Source organism: Scyliorhinus canicula, chromosome 30 (genome assembly GCF_902713615.1).
Source record: "Scyliorhinus canicula chromosome 30, sScyCan1.1, whole genome shotgun sequence".
NCBI lineage: Eukaryota > Metazoa > Chordata > Chondrichthyes > Carcharhiniformes > Scyliorhinidae > Scyliorhinus > Scyliorhinus canicula.
The window spans coordinates 7,042,602-7,057,102 of NC_052175.1; positions in this window are offsets into that span (position 1 = coordinate 7,042,602).

Genomic DNA, 14,501 nt, shown 5'->3' on the forward strand with positions numbered 1-14,501 from the left:
TCTCTGATCCTGCCCTCACTGATCCTGCCCTCACTGATCCTGCCTCCACTGACCCTGCCCTCACTGACTCTGGGCTCACTGAGGATGCCATCAGTGATCCTGTCCTCATTCATCCTGCCCTCACTCATCCTGCCCTCATTGATCCTGCCCTCACTCATCCTGCCCTCACTGATCCTGCCCTCACTCATCCTGCCCTCACACCCTCTGCCTCACTGACCCTGCCCTCACTCATCCTGCCCTCACACCCTCTGCCTCACTGATCCTGCCCTCACTGACACTGCCCTCACTGACACTGCCCTCACTGATCCTGCCCACACTGATCCTGCCCTCACTGATCCTGCCCTCACTGATCCTGCCCTCACTGATCCTGCCCTCACTGATCCTGCCCTCACTGATCCTGCCCACACTGATCCTGCCCTCACTGATCCTGCCCTCACTGACCCTGCCCTCACTGATCCTGCCCTCACTGACTCTGCCCTCACTGATCCTGCCCTCACTCATCCTGCCCTCACACCCTCTGCCTCACTGATCCTGCCCTCACTGACTCTGCCCTCACTGATCCTGCCCTCACTGACTCTGCCCTCACTGATCCTGCCCTCACTCATCCTGCCCTCACACCCTCTGCCCTCACTGATCGTGCCCCTCACTGATCCTGCCCTCACTGATCCTGCCCTCACTGACTCTGCCCTCACTGATCCTGCCCTCACTCATCCTGCCCTCACTGATCCTGCCCTCACTCATCCTGCCCCAACTGATACTGCCCTCAGTGATCCTCCCTGCCCTCAATGATCCTGCCCTCACTGATCCTGCCCTCACTGATCCAGCCCTCACTGATCCTGCCCTCACTGATCCTGTCCTCACTGTCCTTGTCCTCACTGATCCTGCCCTCTCTGATCCTGCCCTCACTGATCCTGACCTCACTCACTCTGCCCTCACTGATCCTGCCCTCACTGATCCTGCCCTCTCTGATCCTGCCCTCGCTGATCCTGCCCTCACTGATCCTGCCCTCACTGATCCTGCCCTCACTGACCCTGCCCTCACTCACTCTGCCCTCACTGATCCTGCCCTCACTGACCCTGCCCTCTCTGATCCTGCCCTCTCTGATCCTGCCCTCACATCCTGCACTCACTGATCCTGCCCTCACTGATCCTGCCCTCACTGATCCTGCCCTCGCTGATCCTGACCTCACTGACCCTGCCCTCAATGACCGTGCTCTCATTGATCCTGCCCTCTCTGATTCTGCCCTCAGTGAACCTCCCTGCCCTCAGTGATCCTGCCCTCACTGACCCTGACCTCAGTGATCCTGCCCTCACTGATCCTGCCCTCACTGACCCTGCCCTCACTGATCCTGCCCTCACTGATCCTGCCCTCTCTAATCCAGCCCTCACTGATCCTGCCCTCACTGATCCTGCCCACGCTGATCCTGCCCTCACTCATTCTGCCCTCACTGATCCTGCCCACACTGATCCTACCTTCACTGATCCTGCCCTCACTCATCCTGCCCTAACTGATACTGCCCTCTCTGATTCTGCCCTCAGTGATCCTCCCTGCCCTCACTGATCCTGCCCTCAATGATCCTGCCCTCACTGATCCTGCCCTCACTGACCCTGCCCTCTCTAATCCTGCCCTCTCTAATACAGCCCTCACTGATCCTGCCCTCACTGATCCTGCCCTCACTGATCCTGCCCACACTGATCCTGCCCTCACTGATCCTGCCCTCACTGATCCTGCCCTCAATGACCTTGCCGTCACTGATCCTGCCGTCACTGATCCTGCCCTCAATGACGCTGCCCACATTGCCGCTGCCCTCACTGATCCTGCCCTCACTGAATCTGCCCTCACTGATCCTGCCCTCACTGATCCTGCCCTCACTGATCCTGCCCTCACTGATGCTGCCCACACTGATCCTGCCCTCACTGATCCTTCCCTCACTGATCCTGCCCTCCCTGATCCTGCCCTCACTGACCCAACCCTCACTGACCCAACCCTCACTGAACCTGCCCTCACTGATCTACCCTCACATGATCCTGCCCTCACTGAATCTGCTCTCACTCATCATGCTCTCACTCATCCTGCCCTCACTCATCCTGCCCTCACACCCTCTGCCCTCACTGCCCCTGCGCTCACTCACCCGGCCCTCACTCATCCTGCCCCCACTCATCCTGCCCTCACTCATCGTGCTCTCACTCATCCTGCCCTCACTGACTCTGCCCTAACTGATCCTGCCCTCTCTGACTCTGCACTCACTGACTCTTCCCTCACTGATCCTGCCCTCACTGATCCTGCCCTCACTGATCCTGCCCTCATCCTGCCCTCAATGATCATGCCCTCACTGATCCTGCCCTCACTGATCCTGCCCTCACTGATCCTGCCCTCACTGATCCTGCACTCACTGACCCTGCCCTCACTGACACTGCCCTCACTCATCCTGCCCTCACTGATCCTGCCCTCACTGATCCTGCCCTCACTGATCCTGCCCTCACTCATCCTGCCCTCACTGATCCTGCCCTCACTCATCCTGCCCTCACTGACCATGTCCTCTCTGATCCTGCCCTCACTGATCCTGCCCTCACTGATCCTGCCCTCACTGACTCTGCCCTCACTGACTCTGCCCTCACAGATCCTGCCCTCACTGATCCTGCCCTCACTGATCCTGCCCTCACTGATCCTGCCCTCACTGATCCTGCCCTCACTGACCCTGCTCTCACTGATCCTACCCTCACTCATCCTGCCCTCACTGATCCTGCCCTCACTGACTCTGCCCTCACTGATCCTGCCCTCACTGATCCTGCTTCACTGATCCTGCCCTCACTGATCCTGCCCTCACTGATCCTGCCCTCACTGATCCTGCCCTCACTGATCCTACCCTCACTGATCCTGCCCTCACTCATCCTGCCCTCACACCCTCTGCCTCACTGACCCTGCCCTCACTCATCCTGCCCTCACACCCTCTGCCTCACTGATCCTGCCCTCACTGATCCTGCCCTCACTGATCCTGCCCACACTGATCCTGCCCTCACTGATCCTGCCCTCACTGACCCTGCCCTCACTGATCCTGCCCTCACTGACACTGCCCTCACCGATCCTGCCCTCACTCATCCTGCCCTCACACCCTCTGCCTCACTGATCCTGCCCTCACTGACTCTGCCCTCACTGATCCTGCCCTCACTCATCCTGCCCTCACACCCTCTGCCTCACTGATCCTGCCCTCACTGATCGTGCCCCTCACTGATCCTGCCCTCACTCATCCTGCCCTCACTGACTCTGCCCTCACTGATCCTGCCCTCACTCATCCTGCCCTCACTGATCCTGCCCTCACTGACCTTGCCCTCACTGATCCTGCCCTCTCTGATCCTGCCCTCACTGATCCTGACCTCACTCACTCTGCCCTCACTGATCCTGCCCTCACTGATCCTGCCCTCACTGATCCTGCCCTCACTGATCCTGCCCTCACTGATCCAGCCCTCACTGATCCTGCCCTCACTGATCCTGCCTTCACTGATCCAGCCCTCACTGATCCTGCCCTCACTGATCCAGCCCTCACTGATCCTGCCCTCTCTGATCCTGCCTTCACTGATCCAGCCCTCACTGATCCTGCCCTCACTGATCCTGCCCTCACTGATCCAGCCCTCACTGATCCTGCCCTCACTGATCCAGCCCTCACTGATCCTGCCCTCTCTGATCCTGCCCTCGCTGATCCTGCCCTCACTGATCCTGCCCTCACTGATCCTGCCCTCACTGACCCTGCACACACTACCTGCCATCACTGATCCTGCCCTCACTGATCCTGACCTCACTCACTCTGCCCTCACTGATCCTGCCCTCACTGATCCTGCCATCAATGATCCTGCCCTCACTCACCCTGCCCTCACTGATCCTGCCATCACTGACCCTGCCCTCACTGATCCTGCCCTCACTCACTCTGCCCTCACTGAACCTGCCCTCACTCACCCTGCCCTCTCTGATCCTGCCCTCACTCACCCTGCCCTCACTGATGCTGCCCTCACTCACCCTGCCCTCTCTGATCCTGCCCTCACTGATCCTGCCCTCACTGATCCTGCCCTCACTGATCCTGCCCTCACTGATCCTGCCCTCACTGATCCTGCCCTCACTGATGCTGCCCTCACTGATCCTGCCCTCACTCACCCTGCCCTCACTGATGCTGCCCTCACTCACCCTGCCCTCTCTGATCCTGCCCTCACTGATCCTGCCCTCACTGATCCTGCCCTCACTGATCCTGCCCTCACTGATCCTGCCCTCACTGATCCTGCCCTCACTGATCCTGCCCTCACTGATCCTGCCCTCGCTGATCCTGCCCTCACTGATCCTGCCCTCACTGACTCTGCCCTCACTGATCCTGCCCTCACTGATCCTGCCCTCAGATCCTGCCCTCACTGATCCTGCCCTCTCTGATCCTGCCCTCACTGATCCTGCCCTCACTGATCCTGCCCTCACTGACCCTGCCCTCACTGATCCTGCCCTCACTGATCCTGCCCTCACTGATCCTGCCCTCACTGATCCTGCCCTCTCTGATCCTGCCCTCACTGATCCTGCCCTCACTGATCCTGCCCTCACTGACCCTGCCCTCACTGATCCTGCCCTCACTGATCCTGCCCTCTCTGATCCTGCCCACACTGATCCTGCCCTCACTCACCCTGCCTTCACTGATCCTGCCCTCACTGATCCTGCCCTCTCTGATCCTGCCCTCACTGACCATGCCCTCACTGATCCTGCCCTCACACCCTGCCCTCACGGGTCCTTCCCTTACTCACCCTGCCCTCACTGATCCTGCCCTCACTGATCCTGCCCTCTCTGATCCTGCCCTCACTGATCCTGCCCTCACTGATCCTGCCCTCACTGATCCTGCCCTCACTGATCCTGTCCTCACTGATCCTGCCCTCTCTGATCCTGCCCTCACTGATCCTGCCCTCACTGATCCTGCCCTACTGTCTCTGCCCTCACTGATCCTGCCCTCACTGATCCTGCCTTCTCTGATCCTGCCCTCACTGATCCTGCCCTCACTGATCCTGCCCTCACGGATCCTGCCCTCACTCATCCTGCCCTCACTGACCCTGCCCTCACTGATCCTGCCCTCACTGATCCTGCCCTCACTGATCCTGCCCTCACTGATCCTGCCCTCTCTGATCCTGCCCTCACTGATCCTGCCTTCTCTGATCCTGCCCTCACTGATCCTGCCCTCACTGATCCTGCCTTCACTGATCCTGCCCTCACTGATCCTGCCCTCACTGATCCTGCCCTCACTGATCCTGCCCTCACTGATCCTGCCCTCACTGATCCTGCCCTCACTGATCCTGCCTTCACTGATCCTGCCCTCACTGATCCTGCCCTCACTGATCCTGCCTCACTGATCCTGCCCTCACTGATCCTGCCCTCACTGATCCTGCCCTCACTGATCCTGCCCTACTGTCTCTGCCCTCACTGATCCTGCCCTCACTGATCCTGCCCTACTGTCTCTGCCCTCACTGATCCTGCCCTCACTGATCCTGCCCTCACTGATCCTGCCCTCTCTGATCCTGTCCTCACTGATCCTGCCCTCACCTGGCTGGGGCCCAGGGTGTTGGCTGGGGCCCAGGGTGTTGGCTGGGGCCCAGGGTGTTGGCTGGGGCCCAGGGTGTTGGCTGGGGCCCAGGGTGTTGGCTGGGGCCCAGGGTGTTGGAACAGAATCCCAAACCCAGAAGGGTAACATGGAACCCTCGTTTGAAGTGTTTCTTTGCTACAATGTGAGGAACAGTCCTCTCGTGTGAACAATTAATAAAGAATATGTATTCACTTAAAAGACAGAATCACACACAGCTAGAAGGATTAGGATACACTATGCTGAAGTATACTGATCATTATGCACACATTGTTTTACAGGAAACTATCTCTTGGTCCCCCGCTACCCGAGATACATCCCTTTCCCAAACATTCAATTTTTAAATAACTATGAGCTAAAACCAGGAAATAGTTACCACAATCACGTTAAGTCGTCACGTCTGGGAAATAGTCAGCAGGTTCAGCAAGGCAGAAAATGGCTGCTTTCTTTCAGGAGACTAAATCTGCAGCTTGCGTAAGTTCTGACGTTAGCCGTCTCTCTCTCTCTCTGTCTCTTGTCCTGTCATGTTCCACAGTGAAACCATTTTTTCCCTTATTCACCCTGTGCAGTTGGCTTTTGGCCTGTACATATCAACTCCCTTATCCCTCCATCTTGAAGTTTCTCCCCCTCTCTCTCCATTGTTTTCTCTGCTCCCGTGTGTGAAATACTTGTTTCGCCCACTGATCGACGAGTTCCCATCTCTCCAGCCGTCTGCTTCCAATCACCTCTTTCTTAAATCTTAATTTTCCCCTTTCTTAACAGTTTAAGGTTGCGAAATTGGATTTGATTTATTGCCACATGTACCGAAGTACAGTGAAAAGTATTTTTCTGCGGCCGAGGGAACATACAAAGTACGTACATAGTAGACAGAAGAATAATCAACAGAGAACATTGACAAATTGTACATGGACAAACAGGGATTGGTTACAATGCGGAACAAGGGCTAAACAAAGCAAATACATCAGCAAATTTCCTATTTTACGGCTATTTAAAATTTTGAGTTTTGAGCTAAAACTTTAACTGATGTTGATATTGTTCGGAGCTGGGTAAAGTCAGAAGGTCTTTTATTACAGGCGTGCAGGGGAGAGATTCACTCTCGAGTCTCCCGAAGAATCCGTTTACTTTTGCACGGTTATAAACGGTACGATGGAACTCTCTACATGGTCAACCTTATTCCGTCTGCTTCTGGCCTTCATGTTTACCGACGAAGTTCACACTATCACAGATAAGCAAGCCAAGAGTTCTGTGACAAAATTGAAAAAGTAATCGATGAATATGTAGGTTTTAACTGCACGGGTGAGGTGTCGAAGGCGGTTGTCTGGGAGGCTCTAAAGGCGGTGGTGACGGGTGAGGTGATCTCGTTCAAGGCCAGGCTAGACAAAGAGGAGATGTTGAAACGTCAGAGGGTAATTGATGAGATGCTGGAGGTAAACAGGAGGTATGCAGAAGATAGGGACCCAGCGCAGTTGGAAAAGAGGAAGGAACTCCAGGCGATCTTTGACCGACTATCTACCAGGAAAGCGGTACGCCAATTGAGGAGAGCCAGGGGGGCAGTTTACGAGCATGGAGAAAAGACCGTATGTTAGTGGGTCAGCTCCGTAGGGAGGCTGCAGCAAGGGAAATTGTCTAGCTGTGGGACAGGGCTGGGAAGTTGGTGGTAGCTCCAGATCAGATTAAGAAGGTATTTAAGGAATTCTATGAGAGATTGTCCAGGGGGAGGCTGGGATTGTACCTGGGGGAGGCCGGGATTGTACAGGGGGAGGCTGGGATTGTACCTGGGGGAGGCCGGGAGAAGCTGGCATTTCTAGATGGGTTGGAGTACCCAAGGCTAGGGGAGGGGGACAGGGCTACAGTAGAAGGGGTAATACTGGAGCAGGAGATAAAGGATGCGATTGGGAGGATGCAGTCGGGAAGGTGGCAGGGCCGGATGGGTTTCCGGTTGAATATTATAAAAAATTCAGGGATAAGCTGGTACCGCTGTTGATGGGAATGTTTGAGGAGGAGATAGGGAAGGGGGGTATTACCACAAATCGTGGGGCAGGCATCGACTTCCCTGTTACTTGGGAAAGATAAGGATCTGAGTGTGGGTCGTGTAGGCCCATCAATGGTGGAAGCAAAGCTATTGGCAAAGTTACTGGTGGGTAGGCTGGAGGAGTGCCTCCCGAAGGTGATAGGTGAAGATCAGACGGGGTTTGTGAGAGGGAGGCAGCTCTTTTCAAACATTAGGAGGGTATTGAACGTGGCTATGGCTCCGGTGGAGGGGAAGGGAACAGAGGTGGGTGTGGCATTGGACGCTGAGAAGGTGTTTGACCAGGTAGAATGGGAATACTTGATGGCAGTTCTAGAGCGGTTTGTGATTGGACCATGATTTGTGGACTGGGTAAAGCTATTATCTAAGGAGCCGAGGGCCAGTGTCCGCACAAATAACATCAGCTCGGAATACATTCCTCCCCACTGTGCGACTAGGCAGCTCGGAATACATTCCTCCCCACCGTGGGACTGGGCAGCTCGGAATACATTCCTCCCCACCGTGGGACTGGGCAGCTCGGAATACATTCCTCCCCACCGTGGGACTGGGCAGCTCGGAATACATTCCTCCCCACCGTGGGACTGGGCAGCTCGGAATACATTCCTCCCCACCGTGGGACTGGGCAGCTCGGAATACATTCCTCCCCACCGTGGGACTGGGCAGCTCGGAATACATTCCTCCCCACCGTGGGACTGGGCAGCTCGGAATACATTCCTCCCCACCGTGGGACTGGGCAGCTCGGAATACATTCCTCCCCACCGTGGGACTAGGCAGCTCGGAATACATTCCTCCCCACCGTGGGACTGGGCAGCTCGGAATACATTCCTCCCCACCGTGGGACTGGGCAGCTCGGAATACATTCCTCCCCACCGTGGGACTGGGCAGCTCGGAATACATTCCTCCCCACCGTGGGACTGGGCAGCTCGGAATACATTCCTCCCCACCGTGGGACTAGGCAGCTCGGAATACATTCCTCCCCACCGTGGGACTAGGCAGCTCGGAATACATTCCTCCCCACCATGCGACTAGGCAGGGATGTCCTGTGGATGGAAATGGATTCCTTTCCATAACTCCGAACATCTTCATGCGATGGCCAATGGCTCAATGGTCGCCTCCCTGCTTTTTGCACTCGCGATTGAGCTACTGGCCATCGCATTAAGAAGTTTGGGGGAAAGGAATAGTGAGGGAGGGGAGATGGAACATAGGGTGTCCTTATACTCCGATTACTTATTATACGTGTTGGAACCGAGTGTGTCAATAGGGGGAATGCTGGAGCTGCTTCGAGTGTTTCGGTCTTTCTCGGGTACAAATTAAATCGTGACAAGAGTGAGTATTTGTGGTGTCTCGGCTGGGGGTGGGGGCTGGTCTTGGGAGGGGGGGGGGGAAGCTGCCATTCCGTAGGGCAGGGACTCACTTTAAATACCTGGGGGTGCAGGTTGCCCGGGAGTGGGTGGGAGCTCCACAGGTACAACATTTCTAGTTTGGTGGGGAGAGTGAAAGCTGATCTGGCAAGGTGGGATGGTCTCCCTCTGTCACTGGCGGGTCGGGTACAGGCGGTTAAAATGAACATGTTGCCACGATTTCTGTTTCTTTTTCAATGCCTACCGATCTTCCTGCCAAAAGGCATTTTTAGAGAGATTGAGGGAAGGATTACCTCGTTTATATGGGAGGGAAGGTGGCCAGAATTAAAAAGGGGCTGCTACAGAGGGGAAGGCAGGCAGGGGGTTTTGGGTCTCACGAACCTGATGTATTATTACTGGGTGGCGAATGTGGAGAAAGTGCGGAGCTGGGTCAGAGGGGTTGACTCCCAATGGGTCAGAATGGAGGAGAGTTTGGGTAGGGGGCTGGGATTGAAGGTGCTAGTGACAGCGCCTCTCCCGACGCCCCCGGTGGAGATACTCAGGGAGTCCGTTAATAATAGCTTCGTTGAGAATTTGGAGGCAGTTTCACCAACACTTTGGGTAGGGGGCAGGGTCAAGGGAAATGTCGATTCAGGGGAATGATAGATTTGAGCCAGGGAAGTAGACATAGACATAGACATAGAACAGTACAGCACAGAACAGGCCCTTCGGCCCTCGATGTTGTGCCGAACAATGATCACCCTACTTAAACCCACGTAACCCGTATACCCATAACCCAACAATCCCCCCATTAACCTTACACTACGGGCAATTTAGCATGGCCAATACACCTAACCCGCACATCTTTGGACTGTGGGAGGAAACCGGAGCACCCGGAGGAAACCCACGCACACACGGGGAGGACGTGCAGACTCCACACAGACAGTGACCCAGCCGGGAATCGAACCTGGGACCCTGGAGCTGTGAAGCATTGATGCTAACCACCATGCTACCGTGAGGCCGAGTGGGATGGAAATTTTCGGAGATGGGAGGAGAAAGTGATTTGAACATAAAGATTTATTTCTTGGGGGTTGTTTTGCGGGATTGAAGGAGTTGGGAGTGAAGTACGGGCTGCAGCAGGGGGAAATATTTCGATACTTGCAGGTTTGAGACTTTGCCAGAAAGGAGATACAGAGCTTCCTGGTGGACCATAAGACATAGCAGCAAAATTAGGCCACTCGGCCCATCGAGTCTGCTCCGCCATTCAATCATGGCTGATATTTTCTTATCCCCATTTTCCTGCCTTCTCCCCATAACCCCTGATCCCCTTATTCATCAGGAACCTATCTATCTCTGTCTTAAAGACACTCAGTGATTTGGCCTCCACAGCCTTCTGCGGCAAAGAGTCCCACAGATTCACCACCCTCTGGCTGAAGAAATTCCTTCTCATCTCTGTTTTAAAGGATCGTCCTCTGGTTCTAGTTTTTCCGACAAGTGGAAACATCATCTCCACGTCCACTCTATCCAGGTCTCGCAGTATCCTGTAAGTTTCAATAAGATCCCCCCTCATCGTTCTAAACTCCAACGAGTACAGACCCAGAGTCCTCAAACGTTCCTCGTACGACAAGTTCTTCATTCCAGTGATCATTCTTGTGAACCTCCTCTGGACCCTTTCCAAGGCCAGCACATCCTTCCTTAGATACATTGCCCAAAACTGCTCACAATACTCCAAATGGGGTCTGACCAGAGCCTTATACAGCCTCAGAAGTACATCCCTGATCTTGTATTCTAGCCCTCTCAACATGAATGCTAACATTGCATTTGCCTTCCTAACTGCCGACAGAATCTGCACGTTAACCTTAAGAGAATCATGAACAAGGACTGCCAAGTCCCTTTGTGCTTCTGCTTTCCGAAACATTTACCCATTTAGAAAATAGTCTATGCCTAGATTCCTCCTTCCAAAGTGCATAACCTCACACTTTTCCACAATGTATTCCATCTGCCACTTCATTGCCCGCTCTCCTAGTTTGTCCAAGTCCTTCTGCAGCCCACCTGCTTCCTCAATGTTACCTGTCCCTCTACAGATCTTTATATCGTCTGAAAACTTAGCAACTTCAGTTCCTTCTTCCAGATCATTAATGTTTATTGTGAAAAGTTGTGGTCCAAGCACAGACCCCTGAGGTACACCACTAGTCACCGGCTGCCATCCTGAAAAATACCGCTTTATCCCCACTCTTTGCCTTCTGTCAGTCAGCCAACACTCTATCCATGCCAGGATCTTAATCTGAATACCATGAGCTATTTTCAGGCTCTCACATTGCTGGAGGAGGTGCTGACGACAGGCAGACTGGAGAAGGGGGAAGTATTGGCGGGTTATGGGGCTCTTTTGGAGGAGGAGAAGGCACCACTAGAAGGGATCAAGGCAAAGTGGGAGGAAGAGATTGGAGAGGGTATGGAGGAGGGGTTCTAGTGTGAGGTGCTCCAGACAGTGAACGCCTCCACCTCGTGCACGAGGTTGGGGCTGATACAGCTGAAGGTGGTGTATAGAGCGCACCTTACAAGGGCGAGGATGAGCCGGCTCTTTGAGGGGGTAGAAGATGAGTGTGAACGTTGTGGGGGGAGAGCGCAAACCACGTTCATATGTTTTGGTCACATCCAAAGCTGGAGGATTTCTGGAAGGAGGTTTTCAGGGTAATCTCTAAAGTGGTGCACCTGAACTGGACCTGGGGCCCCGGGAGGCCATATTCGGTGTGTCGGACCAGCCGGGGTTGGAAACTGGCGCGGTGGCAGATGTTGTAGCCTTCGCCTCGTTGATCGCCCAAAGGTGGATCCTGATAGGTTGGAGATCAACCTCTCCACCCTGAGCCCTGGCGTGTCGGGGGGGACCTGCTGGAATTCTTGACGCTTGAAAAGGTCAAATGTGAACTGAGGGGAAGGACGGAGGGGTTCTACAATTCATGGGCATTATTCATTATGCACTTTCGAGAATTGGATCACATCAAACATTGGAGTGGGGGGGGGGGGGGATGGACTGTATGTGTTAATGGTGACTACGGGTAATTGCTGATTCCTGTTTGTCATTGGTTTATGTTAACATGCGGGCCAATGTCTGGGGTTTGGTTGGAGGATGGGATCGTTGTTATTGATATGGGGATTGACATTACATTCGTTCTGATTATTTTTTATTATTGGGTGCAAATTTGGGAGAAAATGTGAAAAAGAATTTTAAAATTTGAAAACAAAAGATAAGCAAACAAACAGCTCGAGCTCATCAATTAGTAATTTGATCTCAAGCGACGCACATGGGTAAACAGATCTGCTGCGTATGTCAAGATCGTCGAGGTGAAATACAGCAAGATGAGCTGCTTACAGGAGTTTAACTCCAAATTGCTTTTCTCTACCACATCAATATTTAAACTTTTACTGCAAAAATAACTTCAGCAGGTAGTCAGCAAATGAAGGTGGATCTCAGACAGCGGCTCTTCAAGGAACACTAAAATGAAAGAAGCTCGGTAGCTCCAATTCCAGCCCAGGACAGTTCAAGAACTCACCTTGCTAACGGCAGAGATTTCCTGGTGTGCTAGTATCGACACCAGAAACATTAAAATCCTGATTAGTCACTCGATCGATTGTTGTCTGTGGAACGTTATTGTGTAAAATCCTGTATTAATATGATGCATTTAGCATGTGCTCCACAGTCATGTTAAAAGCAAAATCTGGCGGCAAGGAAGTTGGTGCCAGAGATAAAAGTGAATTGCTGCGGATGCTGGAATCGGAAACAAAAACAGAAAATCCTGGGCAATCTCAGTAGATCAGCAAACATCTGTGGCGAGGGAACGGAGCTAACAGTTTCGAGTCTGGGTGACTGTGTTTGTCGAAGCGTGGGCTAGCTCGGGCTAATGGCCACAATCCTAAGGCCACATTTGGAGTACTGTGTGCAGTTCTGGTCACCTCATTTTAGGAAGGATGTGGAAGCTTCGGAAAAGGTGCAAAGGAGATTTACCAGGATGTTGCCTGGAATGGAGGGTAGGTCTTACGAGGAAAGGTTGAGGGTGCTAGGCCTGTTCTCACTGGAACAGAGAAGGATGAGGGGCGACTTGATAGAGGTTTATAAGATGATCAGGGGAATAGATAGAGAAGACAGTCAGAGACTTTTTCCCCGGGTGGAACAAACCATTACAAGGGGACATAAATTTAAGGTAAATGGTGGAAGATAGAGGGGGGGATGTCAGAGGGAGGTGCTTTACCCAGAGAGTAGTGGGGGCATGGAATGCACTGCCTGTGGAAGTAGGTGAGTCGGAAACATTAGGGACCTTCAAGCGGCTATTGGATAGGTACATGGATGAGGGTAGAATAATGGAGTGTAGATTAATTTGTTCTTAAGGGCAGCACGGTAGTATTGTGGATAGCACAATTGCTTCACAGCTCCAGGGTCCCAGGTTCGATTCCGGCTTGGGTCACTGTCTGTGTGGAGTCTGCACATCCTCCCAGTGTGTGCGTGGGATTCCTCCGGGTGCTCCGGTTGCCTCCCACAGTCACAAAGATGTGCAGGTTGGGTGGATTGGCCATGATAAATTGCCCGTGGATTATCATAGAATTTTGGACACTATGATTAAACTAGGACAAAAGTTCGGCACAAGATCGTGGGCCGAAGGGCCTGTTCTGTGTTGTATTTCTCTATGTAATCCTCTGAAGAGGCAAGTTTTAATGAATAGGAGAGATTTGGGGCCTGGAATTCCACAGGTTAGACCCAGGCAGTTAAGAACACATTCACCAATGGTGGAGTGATTAAAATCAGAGATACTGATTTTGGAAGGTCAGAACTGGACGATGGCAAGGATCTCAGATGGTTTATGACCTGCAGGAAATTCTGGACGTGGGGAGGCCACGGAAAAGCTAAAAAAGGACAAAATATTAATATTGAGGCATTGCTTGACCAGGAACTAATGCAGAATGGGGAGCTGGATGACTTGGTGTGAGTCAGCATCGGGCCAGTCAGATCTGGGTGATCTCCGAGTTATAGAGGATTTGGGAGCTGGACCAGGAGGTAAAGCAGCCAAGCAGAGGTTTCAGCAGCAGGCAAGCTCGAGGGAAGGTGGCATCCGCTGATGGTGTTTGGGATAGGCCAGAGTCTGGATAATTTTGTTTTTATATTTACATGGAACAGTAGCTGGCAAGGTTAGCATTGGCCGCCCACCCATCACTGTTCTCACAAAGCAGGACATGTGTACGGTGCAAAGGTCATCCGGGGTGAAATATTACAGCAAGATTCAGCCTCAAGCATATCCTTGGCAGCGGGGGGGGAGGGGGGGTGGAGAGAGAGAGAGAGAGGGAGAGGGAGAGAGAGAGGGAGAGAGAGAGAGAGAGAGAGAGGGAGAGGAAGCGAGAGACGGAGAGGAAGAGGGAGAGAGAGAGAGAGGGTGGGGAAGTGAGAGATGGAGAGGAAGAGGGAGAGAGAGAGGGAGAGGAGAGAGAGAGAGAGAGTGAGGGGAAGTGAGAGACGGAGAGGAAGAGGGGAGAGAGAGGACGGGAGAGG